Raw genomic sequence first — 19,368 nt, forward strand, 5'->3', positions numbered from 1 at the left:
AACAGATTATAATCCAATACCCTTAGATCAGTTTGCCATTAAAAGTTTACTAAAAAAATCAAAAATATATTTTAAGAAAAAGATTTCAGATCTTATTGGTCACCCAAAAAGGTTAAGGTTTTTTACGCTCTCGCTGAGTTAGCAGTCCACCAATCTGCTGTTAAACTCGCCCCTACCAACCATCTTTTTCCCCCCTAAGGTATAAAAAGGAATTAAGAGTTTAAATTTTGGATGAAAAAGAATCTGGCTAAGTAATATAATAAAGAAGAAAAGATGAAAACGTAAAAAAAATCGGATCCTGTTGAAATCATTTCTTGTTTTCAGTATTTTCAAAATATTAGTAAAGAAAACACGGAGCGACGACTGCCCCAAAATCGAACGAACGAGATTTTCGTTAGAAACCAGGACATTACAGAAATAGTGACTTTTAAGCATAACCTGTTGAAGAGCAGGAAAACAGATGTGAGGCAGAAGGGCTTCTCTAGCATATACAGAAAAACTTCTAACTTTTCTCTGTTAAAAAACAGAGTTCGAATTTAAAGACGTCATAACTTGGAGCAATATTCGCCAAACTGTTGGGAAACATATTAGGATGCGTCGTTAAAAAAAGGAATGTAGCATATTTTATACGGAAGAAAAACTGAAATCTACGTAAGTTTTACCACTTTAATTAACCTTTTGCGGCACAGTGCGTCTGGTACGGACACATCTAAAAATTTCCTTCTGTACGCACAGAAAAATTGAATGAAAAAGATTTATAGATTACTCTGAATCTTCTTTATTTATAGTACATGGCAGCTCAACACAAACCAGTCTATATATTTTAGCCATGTTTAGTTTTTTAAGACCTTCATTTTCCAGAGAAATCTTCCAGATTATTTTTAGGGTATAAAAGGAATTGTTTGATAAGAAATTTCTATGTTATTTTTTTGGCTGTATGCTAATCTTTTAATTCTATATTAGTTTTAAATTTTTACCTTGAAATCTTGCCTAAAACCAAACGGCGAACCCTACGTGTGCCCAGACGGGGCTCACCGATAATCTAGGACAACTGAGAATCTGCATTCTTTGTTTCTCCGCATCTCATCGGTCAGTTCATTGAGAACAATGCTCGTTTCAGCACTCTTTTCGAAGCTCCATTCAATCAGTGCGCCCACTTTGGGCACACCCACAGAATTAAAACGATAAGTGCTATCTTCACAAAATTTTACTGGTGTACTCCTCTAGACTTAGACTGCCTACCATTTTTTTTTTTTTTTTTTTTTTTTTTTAAATTCAAAACTCCGATTTTAAAAGGTAGCGTGCCGGAAAGGGTTAAATCCGTTTCTAAACAATATACTGTATGTTATTCCTCTAAAACTACTGAACAATTAGTTTATTTGCTTAGAAGATATAGATGTCTTTGGGATTATCCCATTCTGCCGGTTATCTGTGCATTAACTGGCTCGGATAATCGGGAATTCCGTAAATTTTATTCAAAGCGTTATAATGCAGAAAGCATACTGGCATGTTTATAAAGTGTACAGATGGGTTTAAACAACATTTTACTGCGAATAAATGGATCCCACAATTACGATGTAATCTAAAATGCTGCTTCTAAATATTCATCCTACGACCTTATTCAGCATAATTAAAATAAATAAATGATACACTTTTGACAAATATTGTTTCCAATTTTTTTAAAACAGCAAAAATATAAACCTAATATGATTGTTGTTAGTGTTATACCTCATGTCTGGATTAACAAACCCATGAAAATACACTGAGAAACGGGTGCGTATATCGTATGATAGAATGTGGACGCCAGTACCCAACACCATCACGATCCGGATCCACCCATCGCGTAAAATACTATTTCAAGGTCTTTTCTACATTACCACTTACATGACAGGACTTTCGGATGAACGGATTTTACATATCTCGTCTACTCACAGACTCGAGAATCTCATAAGACTTAAGAGATCCCAAATTTCAATGCCGGCGCATCGCCATGAAGCTGTTTCCGCTAGCTACCATAGAGGCATTTTATTTTTATGCTGAATTCAAATGACAAGGATGAATTTCAAGAAACGGTCTGAAGGAATGTAACTATTCGCCGTAGCGTTTCGCGGCCGGGCCGTTTCGCCATCGGAATGTTTCACGGTCAAGGCATATTTTTCTTTACATGATTGTATTATATCTTGCCGTATTATATTAAGTTGATTAAAACTAACTCTGTTTAGTATAATAATTCCATTTAATTCATATATATATATTCATATATAAAATAACATATAAAATGTTTTTGTGTACGGTTTTAAAGAACTGCACCGTTACGCATGACATATTAATTAAGAGAGTAATGTGCTGACAAGATTCCAAAGTAATTCCGTTTTAAATTCAGATTTCCTAAAAATGTGAATTTCCTGCTTGTATGTATGATTTCTCTAAACTAGCCGATTAAAATTTCAAGAAATTTTGGCGAATTATGTAAATATTGTACCGCATAATTTTAAAATTGATAATATAACTTCTGATATAACAGAAGTTTAGCCCCACTTTTCTAATTTTCCAACTATGTGTAATTTTTTTATATCTCATACCTGTGTAAATAACTATATATATTACAAGTAACCTTTATTAAGTATACTGTTACGGATTTGGTATTTAATTAGTTTATGTTAGTAGAATTATAAATTAAATTATTTTATTCCCCGTGCAGTGCAGCGCGTGACGAATATTAAAAGAGAGCTAAGCCGGAAAATTAAAAGTATAAGAGCGCGTGCATTTAATATTTAATAAATAAATATCTCTTTTTGATTTCGAGAAAATAGCAGAAAATTCTCGCGCATTTAAGCGGGATGAAAACCTCTCAATTCGTTCACGTTTACTTCTCTTCTAGAGACTCTGCACTAGGTGCAAAAAGTACGTTCCGTCTTACTGTATTCAACTCATCATTAAAGACACCCTACTTATAATATATTGGTAAAGGTCGCACTAGGCCGATTGCCTTTTAATTGCGTTACGACATAGACATAGACATCTCAATTCGTTATTATTTAGTTAATTGTTGTTTTAAGAGTTCGTTTAGAAAACTGCTCTTGTTGACTAGCGAATTCGCGGATTAGCTTTCTCTAGCTGTTTTGAATTACGTTCTGTTGAAAGTTTGAGTAGTTAAACGATAACTACTGTGAGATACTGTACGATTTTCTCTGGAGAAGTTTAAGCATTTTGTTTTATTTGTTCTGACAATAACAAATTTTGTTCCTTTTTCATCGGACTTGTGCATTCATTTGATAACGAACCCGTACACACGCAACAATACAAAAAGTAAACAGAATTATTAAACTAAATAAATTTAATACGAGTATAATACGGCAAGATATAATACAGTCATGTAAATTAAAATAAGTCTTGACGGCGAAACGGCCATGCTGAAATGGCGACGGCGAAAAGTCCTAGACCCACGGTCTGACGCAACCTCCTTTTCATAAGAATCAAACTGGTCTACAAATGCGATTTTGTTCTTAAAACGTTTACATAAAACACACAGTATCATCTACAAAGCAGAATCAAATAAAAACTGCAAGTGAATAAATACACACGAGGTTAACAATGATAAATAAGATGCAATAATAATTTTAACTTTTCTCAGGGCGATTTATAAATTCGATGCAGGGATAGTAATCACAGTACTTACACACACAGGCTTATATTGGATCTTTCATCCCAATCAATGATTTGCAATTTCATCGTAACTTTTCCACTTTGCATTCCTTTCCATATTAAAAAAAAAAAAAAAAAAAGACCAAGAATAAGAAATATAACAAGATAGGTAGTAGTATTCGGAATGTTAGAAAAGAAAAACTCCCAGTTCCTCTTTACAGTTCTTCCATTTTAACAAAATTCACACGTGATTTTGCCCGCCGGCAACAAAGAGTTAGTGACATTTGGTTCAACAAAAGCGCAAGATTCGATCCCTTATTCCAATAACGGATATGCATGCCATACGCAAAAGGCTGGCGTCAAGCCAATTGCAGTTTTTTCCGCAACTTCTTTCCGTTGCGGGTTTGCTACCCGCTTAAAAAACGGTATGAATGAAAATAAAAAATTTCTGTATCCCTCTTTTCTTTTATTTATTTATTAAATTCAGCAAACGCAGCCAAAGGATACGATCTCCAACGTTTCAGAGAAGCTTTACAAAAATTTCAGATATACCTTGTCTTGTTTTTAACATTCAATTTGAAAATCGATATAGTTGCTAGCTAATTTTAATCTTGAAGCTAGTGTATTAAATGCATATTGACAGAGCTACACAAAATGCAAACAGCCTTAAAAAAAAAAAAAAAAAAAAAAAAAAAAAAAAAAAAATTATGATTGAAAAGTAGAAAGCAAAAATGCATCTAATGTGAAGGTTCATATAAGTTCTCGAAGCCACAAATTTTCTGCATGGCCATCGATGGCCAGACGGTTAAAATAAATGCTGATTATAGGTAGTTTGACCTGGTTCAGACCAATCCTAACGATGAGTACAATATTAGGAGTAAGGCCATTATGAGAAAAATACAACTGACTCAGAAAAGATTTACTATGGCTTATTTCGATACTTAACCTTCCAGCACGCGCGCTTGACAATTTTAATGAGCACGCGCGCGTCGAATTTTTATGACATCCGTTATTTTACCGTTTTTGGCACGAAAATCGACGAAAATGAGTGAATATTGATAATAAATTTGTTAAGAAATAAAATATTAATCTTATTATCGCAAATACAAATGATATCACATTCAAATATAAGTAAATTATTTTTTAGTTCTTATGTTAGTGAGATTCTTATGTTAATAATTATATTTTAAAATCGAAGCTAATTTTAATATTCATGAAAGACAAGGATAGACAATAAAAAAGGAAAACACCTTGGTAGGAAAAAAAGAAAGTTTAGCATTACTTACTTCTGCAAGGAAATTTACTTCTTACTGGTTACAAAAACGCACTTTACACTAACTTTAATGTTTTTATTTATTTATAAAAAATAGAAATAAAAGAAAATAAGGAATGGAAATCGCTACTGTTCTCCTATCCAAGGGTTTCCTTTTCTTCATCAGATAATACTTGAAGAATCCGAGCAAAATCAGCTGGTTGCACATATTTTTTTGCCATGAAAACCGATATAAAATTTACAGAGCCAAATGTATTCAAATTGAAATAATACAAGGCAATTAATAACACAAAATTATAAAATATTTGAGAAAAAATATTTTCCGAATTTTAAAACACGACCACGCGCGTGTCGTAACTGTTATGAAAAAACTGCCACGTAGCACGAAAGCCCAGTTAAAAAAAAAGTCAAATGACTTCCTATTGGCACATTCCATGATGTGGAGAAGGGTAGAAAGGGGAAATAGAAATGACCTTCAGACGTCTCATCTTCAATATGCGAATAATGTGCATTAAAAACTGAATTTGTCGCAAATTTTGCGCATACGCGCGTTCTGGAAGGTTAAAAACTGCAGAGATATTATCCTCAAGCGAATGATGGGATGTCTTAAGAAAACAGATGAAAAGATGTCTTAAGAAATCAGAGGAAAAGCAAGGGTGGGAATTTGTTCTCTTTTAGAGCTAGACTTCTGCGGCAGTATTACGCAGTTAACTTGGAGTAATATTATTTAATCTCCTTTTTCTCAATAAATGAGAATGAATAAATTAAATTCTTCATTTATTTTTTATCTCAATGAATTGAGTTCTAGATTTTTTATAAAATGAACGTTTTCTCACTTCTGTTGAATTTCTTCGCGTCTTATATAACGTTTCAGGAATTAATCTTTCAGAAACATTAAAAATATAATTCTTTTCCTAAGATGACTAAATCTTGGTTTATGAATATCAATCGACCAGATCGTATCCCATTTCGCAATTTCAAAACGTTTATTTTCCTTGTCCTGACCGAGACAACTCGATCCGGGAACAAATCACTCAATCAGATTCAACTGTCCTTATATTTTATCTCAGAAATTGCTCCAGCATATAAGCGATATCAAGGTCAAGTAACTAGCAAATGAATCGCTAAAAGATATCAATCATTCTTGAAACGAGACGTAACAAAGCGAAAACTAACAAGATGACAGCTAGTTCTTCCACTTCAGAATCAAATGTTTTAAAATGAACCATTTCCTGAAAGTTTCGACAGAAAACAGCATATTAAATACATATAGGATTTCAACTTGCTTCAACAAAAACAACGATTTTGAAGATTTCATCTGAATTAAACGAAAATTTATGTATATATCCTTGTCATTCGTTATCCCGAACTTCTATTTCGTACATCAATTCCAGATAATCATTTAGTCGATCGTAAACAGAACAAAAAATGAAATCCCAAATATTATCGTAAGTACGGTAGTGCTGGCAAGAATCTGAGTACACACTTTCATGTACATGGTGATTCAAAATTCATAGTACAAACTTGGAGAGGAGGTAAAGAACAAAGATACAAATAATATTCACACAGGAAACCTCAGGTCGCAATTCATATATTTAGTCATAAATACAACTTAATATGCATTTACAATAGAAAAACTTTAAACCGAGACTGAGATCACATAAAATCTCTTGTGAATTTCTTCATAACGAAGAACAACAGCCACAGCACCTTTTATCACGCATTCAAAAAGATCTTGCTTCAAACTACGTCACGAAACACATTTCCATTTCCATATTAGAAACTTGGCATAAAATACCGTTGCTGATAGAGGGCAGCCGGTGTGCATCTAAGTAGGGGAAGACACCATTCGCGATTGTGCTGCCATCAGTGATAGGAGATTGCCGAAAAAGCAGACATGCATTACATGTACAGTCATACAAACGGTACGTCAGAGCTGCGCTACAAATGTATCACACGCAGTTTCCTGATAGACGAATGCTGGATCACATGTTTCAGCGGTTACATCGCCAGGTTCGTGAAACAAGTTCTTTCCACCTCACCAGACAGGATGCTGGTAGACGAAGAACTGTTCGCAATCCAAGATTTCAAGAAAGCATCTTGAACATTGTGGCTGATAGACCTAAGCCAAGTACAAGAGCTGTTGCACAAAACGTAGGTGTGAGTCCACATACCATTTGGACAGTGTTAAACGCAAATCGCTTACAGCTCTTCCATTTTTAGAGAGTACAAACTTTGAATCCACAAGACTATCCTCTGTCCCTGAACTTCTCCCAGTGGATTTGCAGCAATTTGCATTGCAGCCGAACTTCACAGCTCATGTGAAATTTACAGATGAGACGACGTTTATCCGTGTACTCTGTATTTAATGCGCATTATTCTCAAGTGTTCTCAACTGAGCCTCCAAACGCAACGCGACCACATGCGTCTCAACAAGGAATCAGTGTGAATGTGTGGGCAGGTATCATCCACGACTTTTTAGTAGGCTCCTACATATTGCCACAGCGACTCAATGACCAACGTTATCTTATTTTTCTGGAAAAGATATTACCAGAATTACTGCAAGATGTCCCGATCGTAACCGAATGTTGTTCGTTCCAGCATGATGGGGCGCCAGCCCACTTCAGCATTGATATTCGCAATTATCTAAATGTCACTTTTGGGTGCGATGGATTGGTAGTTGTGGATTAATCCCTTGGTAATACGATCTACCCATATATATCAAGCCTCGATTACTTATTCTGGGGACATCTGAAGAGGCTTGTTTATGCGATTTCAGTTGACTCAGGATCTCGGTGCTTGACTAACAGTAGCTGCTGCATGTGTGCGTGAAATACCTGGCATCTTTGCCAGCGTAAGCCAGTCACTCCACTGACGCTATCAAGCGCGTCTCGCTGTCGGTGAATAGAATTTTGATCCGTTCTTGTAAGCATCTTGTTTCAGTTAAAGTGAGACACCATGTATTTATGAATAAATAAATGGATTGAGATCTGGTTTTTCTCTGTGCGAATATTATTCGTATCTTTGTTCTGTACCTCCCCTTCAAGTTTGTACCATGAATTTGAAATCACTCTGCACAGAAGAACCATTACAAGTATGATAAACGAAAAATAACCACTAAGCCATATTAGCGCGATATTCAAACTACTAACATTAAATAATGCAAAATATATTGGAACTAATTTTTGTAGCGCTATCAGAAACATTATCTTAAAAAAGAGACAGAATTTAGGCCACCTCATTAGAAATATTTAAAAAAAAAAAAATATTTACTGAGGAAAGATAGCCAATTGATAAAGATAAACAAGCAAGCAATATGCCAACACGGGCGACTTTCTCAGAAAAAATCCTCCATATAAATCCCTCCTCTGCAATATGCATAACATCTAATGCACGAAAACAATCGGAAAGCTTCTAAATAGTCAGTTAAGAACTAAGATTCGGGTGTTACTTAAACTAGACACCCGAATTAGAGACATTAGGTTATTCTGAAGCAAGAGCCATAAAAAATAAGCAATGCCCTCACCGAAAGTCGAACCTGTATCTCTTGAAATATCTTGAATAGCTATTGACAGGGGCTTTTCACCCAACATTATTAATCAAGCAGTTAAAAAATTCTCATCTCAACACACTAAAAGGCACACTCTTGTTTTAGGAGATTATAAAAATTCTGTTGTCATTCCCTTCTTTCCATCAATTAGCTATAAAGTTGCACATATTTTGCAGAAATTTAACTTTCGGGTTGTTTACTCTCCCATCAATAAAATTCCGAGTTCCATACTTAAGGACTCCATTCCGGATATGAATTCCTGGGCTACTTATAGGATTCCTTGCCAGTGTGGTTTAATTTACCTTGGCCAAACTAAGAGAGCCTTAAAATTTCGCGTCAAGGAACATGAGGCATATGTTAGAAAAAGGAAACACAGAAGTCTTCTGTTGCGCAACATTGTTGGTCCGAAAATCACACTTTCAATTTTTCTGCTGCCAAAATTATTCAAAAAACATCTTCCATTGGAGAACTGAATTTTCTAGAGGCATTTCACATTCATAAAAATCTTTCTGTTCTAGTTAACGATCCTAATTCCAATCCAAATTTGCCTTCGGCCTTTAAAGAAATTATGTTTCAGTTCTGGTTTCACCAACAGATGGCGCCACTTGCTTATTCTTGTCCAGGCTTTCTTATCTTATCTAATCATTTTTCCTATCTTGTTCATTTTCGGTTTTGCAGCTGAGGATGGTGGTTCGGTAAAACCATCGAAACTAGTCCTGTGGAAATTTTGTAAATATGACGCTGATTTTTGTTGTTTGTCTTCTGAACCTTATATACTCTCCCTTTTAAAAAGCGACTGGGGATTAGGGGATCCAATCGCCAAATCCTGGTGGTGGAGAATCATCCTCCACCACCTTTTAGTTCGAGCGCCTCTGTACAAACATTAGTTTTTTTTTTTTTTTCCCTTTCTTTCTTTAAAGCAGGAGACATGAAAATGAGCAATACTGTGGCCAGGACTCGAACCTGGACCTCTCGAATACGCACCGAGTGTGCTACCATTACACCACGAAGGTATGCAGACGACAGGAAGAAAATACCTTATAAAACAATCGTACATATTACCTAATACAGCAGAACCTGAACCTCACCCGATATCGGATAAGACATATTTCCGGATAACTGAATATACATTTCTAAAATTTACCTGTTCATGTTTTGTGATACCATATAAAAAATCTCAGCATGTGAAGTCCGCTGGTCATGTTTTTCATCTATCGGCCCCAATTAAGTAATTAACAAAGAAAATCGTACAGATTATTTAAAATTAAAACACATGTACATGATTTTATGTTTTAAAAAAATTAAACAAGATTTTAAAATTATCACATATGTTATCATATGAAAGTTACGAGCTTTTTTAGTGTGATAGCAAACCACTTCAAATATGTGCCTGCTTACAAAATTGGTTTTAAAAATGCGCTATCTATAAAACGAAGCTTCATTACATCATATACTGACAAAGATGAAAATCTTCTCGGTAAATCTAATGAAAATCTACAATCCTTCGTCAGCCTTCTTCCACGCAACTTCCTTGCTCTCCGTGTCATTTTCAACTCCCTTTCCACCTCGTCATTTTTTTCCTTTCCCAATACATAACCAATTATTTTATCGTCATCTTTACAGAGTGTGACAGGAAGAGAATTCTATGCATCCACCCAAGTCTGTATCTCCTCATTAATACTACCCTTCTCCGAACACTTAACTAAATCCTGGATGACGGCCACGATTGTCGGATGTGTTTTAAAACTAAGAGAACTTTCATCACTCATTGCTTACGAAAATGATCATAAGCCATAATGCACGCCAATAGCGATGTTAAGTAATTATGTTCTTTACATCTTTCTAAGCAACAGAAAAAGTAAATAAAGCGTCTTTCAATGTGAATTGTTTCTGAAAATCATGGCCAATCACACAAAGACGCATATATAGGAATCGGTAGTTCATTTTTAAATTCTGGATAATACTTTGGTTCATTAGTTGGATAAGGCTGTGCTACGCTGATTTCCAAATGTCGTTCACTACTGTAAACTGTGACTCAACCTTTTAAAAGACTCTAAGCGACTTATCGCTTAGTCTAAGAAAGTAAGTACGGAAAGTTTCAAGCAGTGTAAAAGATCTTTTTACTTTAAACTAAAATAGATGAACAGAAGGCACTCCTGGTGTTTGCAAAGTTCGCCAGGACGTATGGCGAGAAACCCAAAGCAGAAACTGAATGAAAAGAAAAATGCACAGCTCAATCTAAATATTGAATCGGCAAAGATTACAAAGAGCAATTTAATCGCAAAGCTCTCTCGGACTTAACTTATAAACTATCGGCAAAAAGCAACGCCGAAGACAGGAACTTTTATCTAGAATGGCAAACTCAGTAATCTGGCCTCCAAACGGCAAAGCACGTTCTGACTTAACAAACCCTCATTTAAATACACGCTAGCTTATTTGCATTCTAGCGGGAAAATGGAAATACGGAAGTGACACTACAGCTTCAAAACCTAAAAAAATTAATTAAAAAAAAAAAAAAAAATTCAGAAAGATTTCAGTTTTAAAATTACGTCCAAAGGGGCGTTTTTTTAACGTTTTGTGTGTTACCTTTATTTATTAAATATCATGTTCTTTGATCTTAAACCATAAAATTCAGTTCAATAGCAATGTCGCAAAATAATTTTAAAATGAGCCTATCTTTAGAAATTCCGATACACAGTTCGCGCGCTGGAGATAAGAAGGTCTTTTTTTTTCCCCGTAGAATGTTTCCATTGCTCGATTTTAAATCGTTGACTTTGTTACTCAAAAATTCGTTAAAGTTTTAGAAAATATGACATAGATAATAAGACATATTCCAGATTTCAAATTTGGTCTTCCACATGCCCATATTCGTTGGACGATGACGTCATTCAAAATTGGATGGCTCTATGGACCGTTGTTTTATCACAATGAGAGAAATAGACATACATTTATGCAGATTTTTCATTATTTAATTTCATCAAATATAATGCAGGACTCTAACATTTGATGGCAACTGTTTGAAAAGTGAAACGGATATTTATAGTGATTCAACGCAAAATCGCAAAACGAAAACAATAGTCAGTCCTTCGGGGACAAAGCCCCTTTGGACTAAGAACTGCCGTAAATAACTTAAGACTAGTATTCTAATGTACTGTCAATGTATAAGTAATAGTTTTTGATTTCTTATTATTTTAATCTGCGAATGATGTTTAAAAGATTGTAATAAATTACAATTACTTTCCTAATTTTTATTACTTTGTGCGATTATTCAGTGTTCAGCTGCTTGAAGCTAAATTAGCACTAAGGTAAAACTATCACTGATCAAAAAGGGTGTACGTTTGAAAATCTAAATCAAAACTGCAGAAAACTTTTTAATTTTACTTTTAATATCTTTTCAATTATGGCCGATTTACTGATGAATCCTTATATAATTTGCCATACAAAAGAAAAAATGGCGAATTAAATTAATTTTCCATTCGCCTCCAACAAAATTCAGGTATAATTTGATCATAAAATTGCAAAATATTCGAATTAGCATAAAATATGGAATAACAATTCACATATTAATTTTTGATTTCGTTTGGTCTTCGGATATGATATTCGCAACAATGTATAAATAAATAGTTATCGAAAATAAAGGCAAAAGCGGAAACATGCGTCTTGAAATTAGGACCGGAAACGTCAGAACATACACGTGCTGATAACATATTATGGCAATACGCACTAGACTAAAGTTATAAAAATAAATTAGAGTAAAACAGTTGCATACAGAAATGCTTAATTTTTATCACCAATACATTAATTTCTCCGAAATGAATCGAATTAAAGGAGTCTGATATACACTCCGAATTAGAAAACGAATCGATTTTGATGGCAGTGCTAAGGGAAAACACTACAGAAGTTTAATTATTCACGCTCGATATTATAAACCACAGACATGCAGGTATGCAGCTACGGGATAATAATTTTGTAATTAATTATGTCAAAAAATCTTACACCTCGTGCAGCAGCAGCAACCTTGCCAGGCTACGTGGGTACGCATGCTCTGACACGCAAACAAAGCCATAAATTACGAAGAATAACTGCAGATACTTTTAATATTATAAATAAATAAATATTTTTAAAAAAAATCTGAAAGGTTTGAGATTTTAAATTACGTCCAAAGAAACTTTTTTTAACGTTTTGTGTGTTACATTTATTTATTAAATATCATGTTCTTTGCACTTAAAATACAAAATTCAGTTCAGTAGCAATGTCGCAAAATAATTTTAAAATGAGCGTATCTTTAGAACTTCCGATACACAGTTCCATCCCCGCTGGAGATGAACAGGTTTTTTCCCCGCGCCGTAGAGTGTTGCCATTGCTCGCTTTTAAATCGTTGAGTTTGTTACTCAAAATTCGTTAAAGTTTTACAAAATATGAAATCGATAATAAAACAAATTCCAAATTTGGTCTTCCACATGCCCAAATTCGTAGGAGGATTACGTCATTCAAAATTCGATGGCTCTATGTACCTCTTTTTTATCACAATGCGAGAAATAAGTATATATTTATGCAGATTTTTCATTATTTAATTTCTTCAAATATAATACAGGACTCTAACATTTGGTGGCAACAGTTTGAAAAGTAAAACAGACATTTATAGTGATTCAACGCAAAATCGCAAAACGAAAACAATAGTCCTTCAGGGACAAAGCTCCTTTGGGCTAAAAATCTGAAAGTACGCCGAAAGGGTCATTTCATTTTAACGTTTTGTGCGTTTCTTTTATTTATTAAATATCGTGTTCTTCGCTCTTAACCTATAAAATTCAATTAAACAGCAATATCGTACGTATAGATGTCTTGCAACAAAAATCATTCAAATGAATTCGAGAGCGGTCAAATTGGATATTTTGTTGAAACATGATACCCGAAATTTTTCACGATTGCAATACTTCCTTTACTTGCATCAGAAAGCAAAAATCAAAACATATTTTTATACAAGCTAGAAAAATTCGAGATGGAAGTTAGAAGAGCAGCGATGCTTATTTCGTGTGGCTAAATCATTTAATTGTATAATAGCTAATTACTTACCAAATGTTATGAAGGGAAAATACTTCTAAGTTAGACAATCACAGTAAATTTTTAAGAGAACTGAAAATTATTTTATGGACTATAAAATCTAGAGTAACTTTCCATTTATACGTTCACTGAGGAGTGGATGAAGATTATTTTATCGTTTCTGTGCAATAAAATAGTTGATAAAGGTTGATCTATAAAAAACTGCGTTAATAATAGAACTCGATAAGATACAACTATACTTTTTTATTTCCATTTCGAATAACCAGCCCACCAGCGGCCGAGCATTTTAATCTCTGAACACTGGTAGTTCCAACCTGGGATTGCTTACAGGCGAACGGGCTGACTGTATGGGGATTTTCGTGGTTTTCCCCATGTGTACCGTGTAACGAGGTCGTTTCCTTTGGAAAGTTCTCCACGAAGGCATCCCTGCTTCAGGCAGATAGCCTTAGTGTGCTTCGCCACAGTCAACTAAACTGAACTAAATAAACTAAAACAAACCATTTCGGTTTCAGTGACACAATAAATTCCGAAAATGGAATCAAACACGGGGCGCATTAGCTAACCTTCATGCTGAAATGCTTTCTCTAATAAGCGAGAGAAACAAAAGCGAAACTCGGGCAATTACCATAAAACATTAGCCAGACAGAATGAGCTTTATGATTCACACGTCAAATGTAAAATATGCAGGGCCGGATTTACGTATAAGCTACACAAGCTATAGCTTAGTCCCGCAAAAAAAAATTAAAATATAGTATAAATAATATTAAAATATAGCAGACTTATAATGGGCTCCATATCTCATATAGCTTAGGGCCTTATCAAGTCTAAATCTGGCTATGAAAATATGGAAATATAGAAATAAAATGTGAAAGTATATTTTTTGAATTTTCTTCTAGGCCTAAAGCAGGGATCCCCTTCCCGAAAAAAAAATTAACATCGTAAACGGAAATTCACACTAAGCGCGTTTCCAAGATTTTATGACTGCCACTTCCTTTCACAGTAGCTAACATGTGAATGAACAACGAAATCTGCAGGGAAAAAAATCAATGAAACAGGAAAAATCGAAAAAAAAAATAATAATAATAATAATTACACAATTCCCTCTACAGAAGAAGAAAATAAAACACCTAACGCCATCTACTGAGGCTACAAAAACGGATCGCGAATTAGGCTAAAGTCCGCGAAAGGGTATTCTGATTTAAATGGAACTACTATATTTTTTTATCTTAACACAGAAAGTTTCAAGTATTTACGGAATAATGTTTTTTTTTTTTCCGATAACTCGGATAGAAAAACTTTTAGTACATTATCTGAAAAGTAATAATATTGTCAATAAAATACGAAAAATACGGAAGGAAATTTCGAAACGCGTTCAGCGCTTATTTTCATTTATTACACCATTATTTTTAATATACCGCAATCCTCATATAAAATTAAAAATTTAAATTGTTTACTTCCGTCTTTCTTAATACGGTTTTCTCCCCATGTCTCTACTTTTTTTTTTTTTTCTTTTTCCTTTCAAAGCGGAATGTCTAATCTGCCGCATTTGCATAATGGAAACAACACCGAAAGTTTAAATAAATAGTTAATTTAAAGCAACGAAGAATGCAAGTTTATTTGCTTACGAACGATTATTTTTTGTACGCGAGGAAAAGCAAGATAGAACCTAGTAATAAATACGAAACAAGTAATATAAAAAAAAAATTTCAAGTCAGTTCTTACCTAGGTGAACAAAGAAAAATTTTTAAAATACATAAAAAAATTTTAAAATACAAAAAAATTTTAATATGTGAAAAAACTGTACTAACAACAAGTGTCATCCACTACAAGTTTAAAAAAATGTATTTGAACTTGAATGGATGAATAAAACGTATTTTATTAACGATTGAAAATTAATTAATTAATAATTAATTAAATAAAAAAATTTAATTAAATAAAGTCAATTCCTACTTAGGTCAACAAAGAAAAAATTTTAAAATAAAAAAAAAATTTTTTTCATGTGTGAAAAACTGTATTAACATCAATTGTCACATCCAGTACAAGTTAAAAAAAAAATGTATTTGAACTTGAGCGGATGAATAAAAGTATTTTATTAACGACTGAAAATTTGAACAAGATATAGGAAGAACGAACTAATAGTAGGAGTTTAAAAAAAAACTTTAATGATTTGAAGTGGAAAAAATTATTGTACGTAAACTCAATATAGCTCTGATTTCCGAAAAAAGGATTCAATGAGAAAAATTAAAGACTTTTTTTTTTTTTTTTTTTTTTATTATTATTATTAAAGAATAAATACAAAGGAGAAGACAAAATTTTTCTTTCGAGACATAATTCATCTCCATGAGATTTTTCGCAAGCCGAAATAGCACAATAGCGAAAAAATAACTACCTCTAATTTTCATACGAAAATAAATTTCAAATGGTCCCACGTCTAATAATTGACCATATAAATCATAACAAGAACCGGCAGCAGATGATAAGTAAAATACTGCTCACATATTAATAAACTATATTGTAGCTCAAATAATGTAGATATACTGCACACTACTTTTATTTTAGTAACAGAGAAGAGAGGAGTACCAACTAGAAGTTCAATGTCGTTTCAGTCATAGTTCGGAGTGTGTGTGTGTGGGGGGGGGGGTTACAGAAGCGACAGAACAGAAGGATCGGTAACTTGATTTTTCACGTCCCCCGCGATAAACCGCCAAATTAAATTTAAAAAAAATAATAAATAAAACTTTTATTTTCAATTTTTATTTGAAGAATCAGACGATCCACATGATATCCTGATAATTTTTTCCCCCAATTTAAACACTAAAAAAAAAAGTGCTGACAATTTTTAATTTACCAAGGAGTCTGAGAAAGAAGCCATATCGTTTTACCGGGAAAAAGGTATTGTTAAGAATTTTGCATTTAGTTAGATATTTTTAGAGAATTATAATTCAAATTGTTTATTTTCCCGTGCAATGCAGCGCGTGACAAATTTTAAGAGAAAGCTACGCCGGAGAAATAAAAAATACAAGAGAATGTGAATTTAACATTGAATAAGTTTATCTCCCTAAGTGATATTTAATTTGAATAAATGTAATTGACTATTATGTTAGCTGTAACCATAATTCCACTCTTTTTGCTTTCCAGAAATTGCTAGAACTGCGAAACATCCCACCTCAGTTGCTTACTTAGTTGTTGTTGTAGCAAATTCGCGGTAAGAACGAATTAGCTTTCTCTGCGCTTTGGGTTGCGTTCTATTTAACGTTTTAGCAGTTTAAAATATAACTACTGCGTGATATTGTGTAATATTGCGATATTGAACGAATATCTTTGAGGAAAATTCCAGCGTTTTGTTATATTTCTTGTGATACGAATAAATTTTAATAACCTTTTATCGGACATGCATTCAATCTATTACGATCCCGTACGCAAGCAACAATACATTACCTCGCACTCGAATGTGAGTAAATGGCCACGAAATGAAATTATACGTAAACGAAAGTATGTGGAGATGCTACGTGAAAAGTTGTAAACAAAAAAAGGAGCATTCAATCCGACAACTGGTTTAGCTGTTCCAAAATACCATTCTTAACAGCCCAACGTTTCATCTAATGTTGGGCAAAGGAACTAACGTTCCTTAAATGGTGCGATAAACAGTTCAACACCTGTCAAAATACCCCGATTCACTGGAATAATTTTATGAGAAAGGTTTTTTTCGCTAGATTTACTTCGACAACCCAAAAAAAAAAAAAAAAAAAAAAAAAAAAAAAAAAAACTGAAATGTTTCAGATTTTAAATTACGTCCAAAGGGGCGTTTTTTAACATTTTGTGTGTTACCTTTCTTTATTAAATATCATGTTCCTCGCACTTAAACCATAAGATCCAGTGCAACAGCAATATCGCAAAATAGTTTTAAAACGAGCATATCTTTAGAATTTCCGATACAGAGACTCACGCGCTGGAGATAAAAATGTTTTTTCTGCACAACGTTGCCATTGCTCGCTTTGAAATCCTTGAGTTTGTTAATCAAAAATTCGTCAAAGTTTTAAAAAATAGGAAATCGATCATAAAACAAATTTCAAATTTCAAATTTGGTCTTCCACATGCTCATATTCGTTGGAGGATTTCGTTATTCAAAATTCGATGACTCTATGTACCGTTGTTTTATCACAATACGAGAAATATACATACATTTATGCAGATTTTTCATTATTTAATTTCTTCAAATATAATGCAGGACTCTAACATTTTGTGGCAACAGTTTGAAAAGTGAACCGACATTTATGAGTCCGACGCAAAATGCCAAAACGAAACTAATAGTCCTTCGGGATTCAAATCCCTTTGGACTAAAAAAAAAAAAACAGATTCTTCGTGTGGCGGGAAAATTACTCCAGCAGGATATCTCCACGACAATAGTTATTCGGCAGGTTATGCCGTGAAAGTGACGAGTGCTTTCTTGTTCAGGTTCCAAATCGGAAAGCAAGCAGACCGATATCAACGACTGTAGACCACGAAGTGGGAGGATCAACTATATAGTCAGATTATTCGTGAGTCTATAAAACAGACGAGCTCCAAAAGGCTTATTACAGCCTTTTAACTGTGGATCGCACATTTAATTTTGTTTATTCAGCAATAGGTGCTCACATCTAAAATGTGGAAAGAGTGTAGAGCTCAGTTAAATGGCGAAACAAATGGTCTGACATCATCTACAGTCGTATCTTTCAGAATTCATGCGGCGGAAATCGTCTGGGAAAGATAATAAGGCTTATGATGCCATAATAAAAATAATCGCAGAGATACAGCAGCCACAAGCAATATGCAAGCAGTTAAAATTTGGCAATAATCTTGGCGTCATTTTGATAAGGGGACCGCGAAAATCAAGTGTCGAAAAATCGTCCGTTAATATCTCATCAATAAATTAATCAAATAGATTGCTAACATTAACAAAATTCTAAACACGCTTGCTTCGGCGGCAAAAGCCGAGTTTTGTTATCCGCTTTAGCAGGTGGGATTTTATGAATAAACCTATAATAAAAGTGCAAAGGTGCAGAAGTACATAATTCGGTTAATAGATTCTTCAGTACATAATTCGGCTAATAGATTTTATACACATTCTAATAGATATACACATTCTAATAGATTCTTCATATTCTTATCCATGCTTAGCGATCAAACTAATCATTGTAAAATTTCAATCTTTATTCTGGATTTCGAGCATTTCACATGAAACATCTAATTTTGGCATAAGAAAATCTACGGCTTGTAACATTTTGAAAATTTTACATCTCATAAAAATAAAGCTTTGTTAGGGGATTTTTCTAATTTAAAAAAAAAAAAAAATGTTTCGAAGAGTTTTCCGTTAGATAAATAAATGACCCAACGGGGCAGAGGTTTCGCTCCTCCACAAGTGACGCTATGAAAAAAAAATGCACCAAATTTCGCATTCTTGGTCTATTTGTCTCTACGTTATAGGGTAACACACGCAAAAACAAATTTTATGTTTTATAATTATAGATGAACAATTCAAAAAGACAAATTCAAATGATTGGAGAGGTGGAGAAATCGGTATAATATTAGTTCATCCTAACTTAATACTACCTGGAGACTTAATATACCACAGCTATGCATTCATTACACTAGATACTTTAGAACAAGGTTTGTAATAAATATTTCTCTCAAGTGGCAATCCTTTCTGCTCTGCAGTATTATTCAATATCTGAGAAGTGAAAACAATAAACAACTCGAAGAGGTTTTCTTCGAAGTATTTTAAAAAACATACAAAACTATAATAAAACTCAATTTTCTCAAAATGATATTGATTCTAAAATGAATTTCATTTTATATGATG

The 19,368-nt window shown here is 33.6% G+C and overlaps 1 protein-coding gene across 10 annotated transcripts in view; it reads right to left on the bottom strand.

Moving 5' to 3' along the window:
* Positions 1–19,368, bottom strand: part of Orp8 (Oxysterol-binding protein-related protein 8) — a 298,051-nt gene that overhangs the window by 200,284 nt on the left and 78,399 nt on the right. The window lies entirely within an intron of this gene.

Source organism: Stegodyphus dumicola, chromosome 2 (assembly GCF_044657685.1).
Source record: "Stegodyphus dumicola isolate Sdum_Otavi_A_Nest chromosome 2, ASM4465768v1".
Classification (NCBI taxonomy): domain Eukaryota; kingdom Metazoa; phylum Arthropoda; class Arachnida; order Araneae; family Eresidae; genus Stegodyphus; species Stegodyphus dumicola.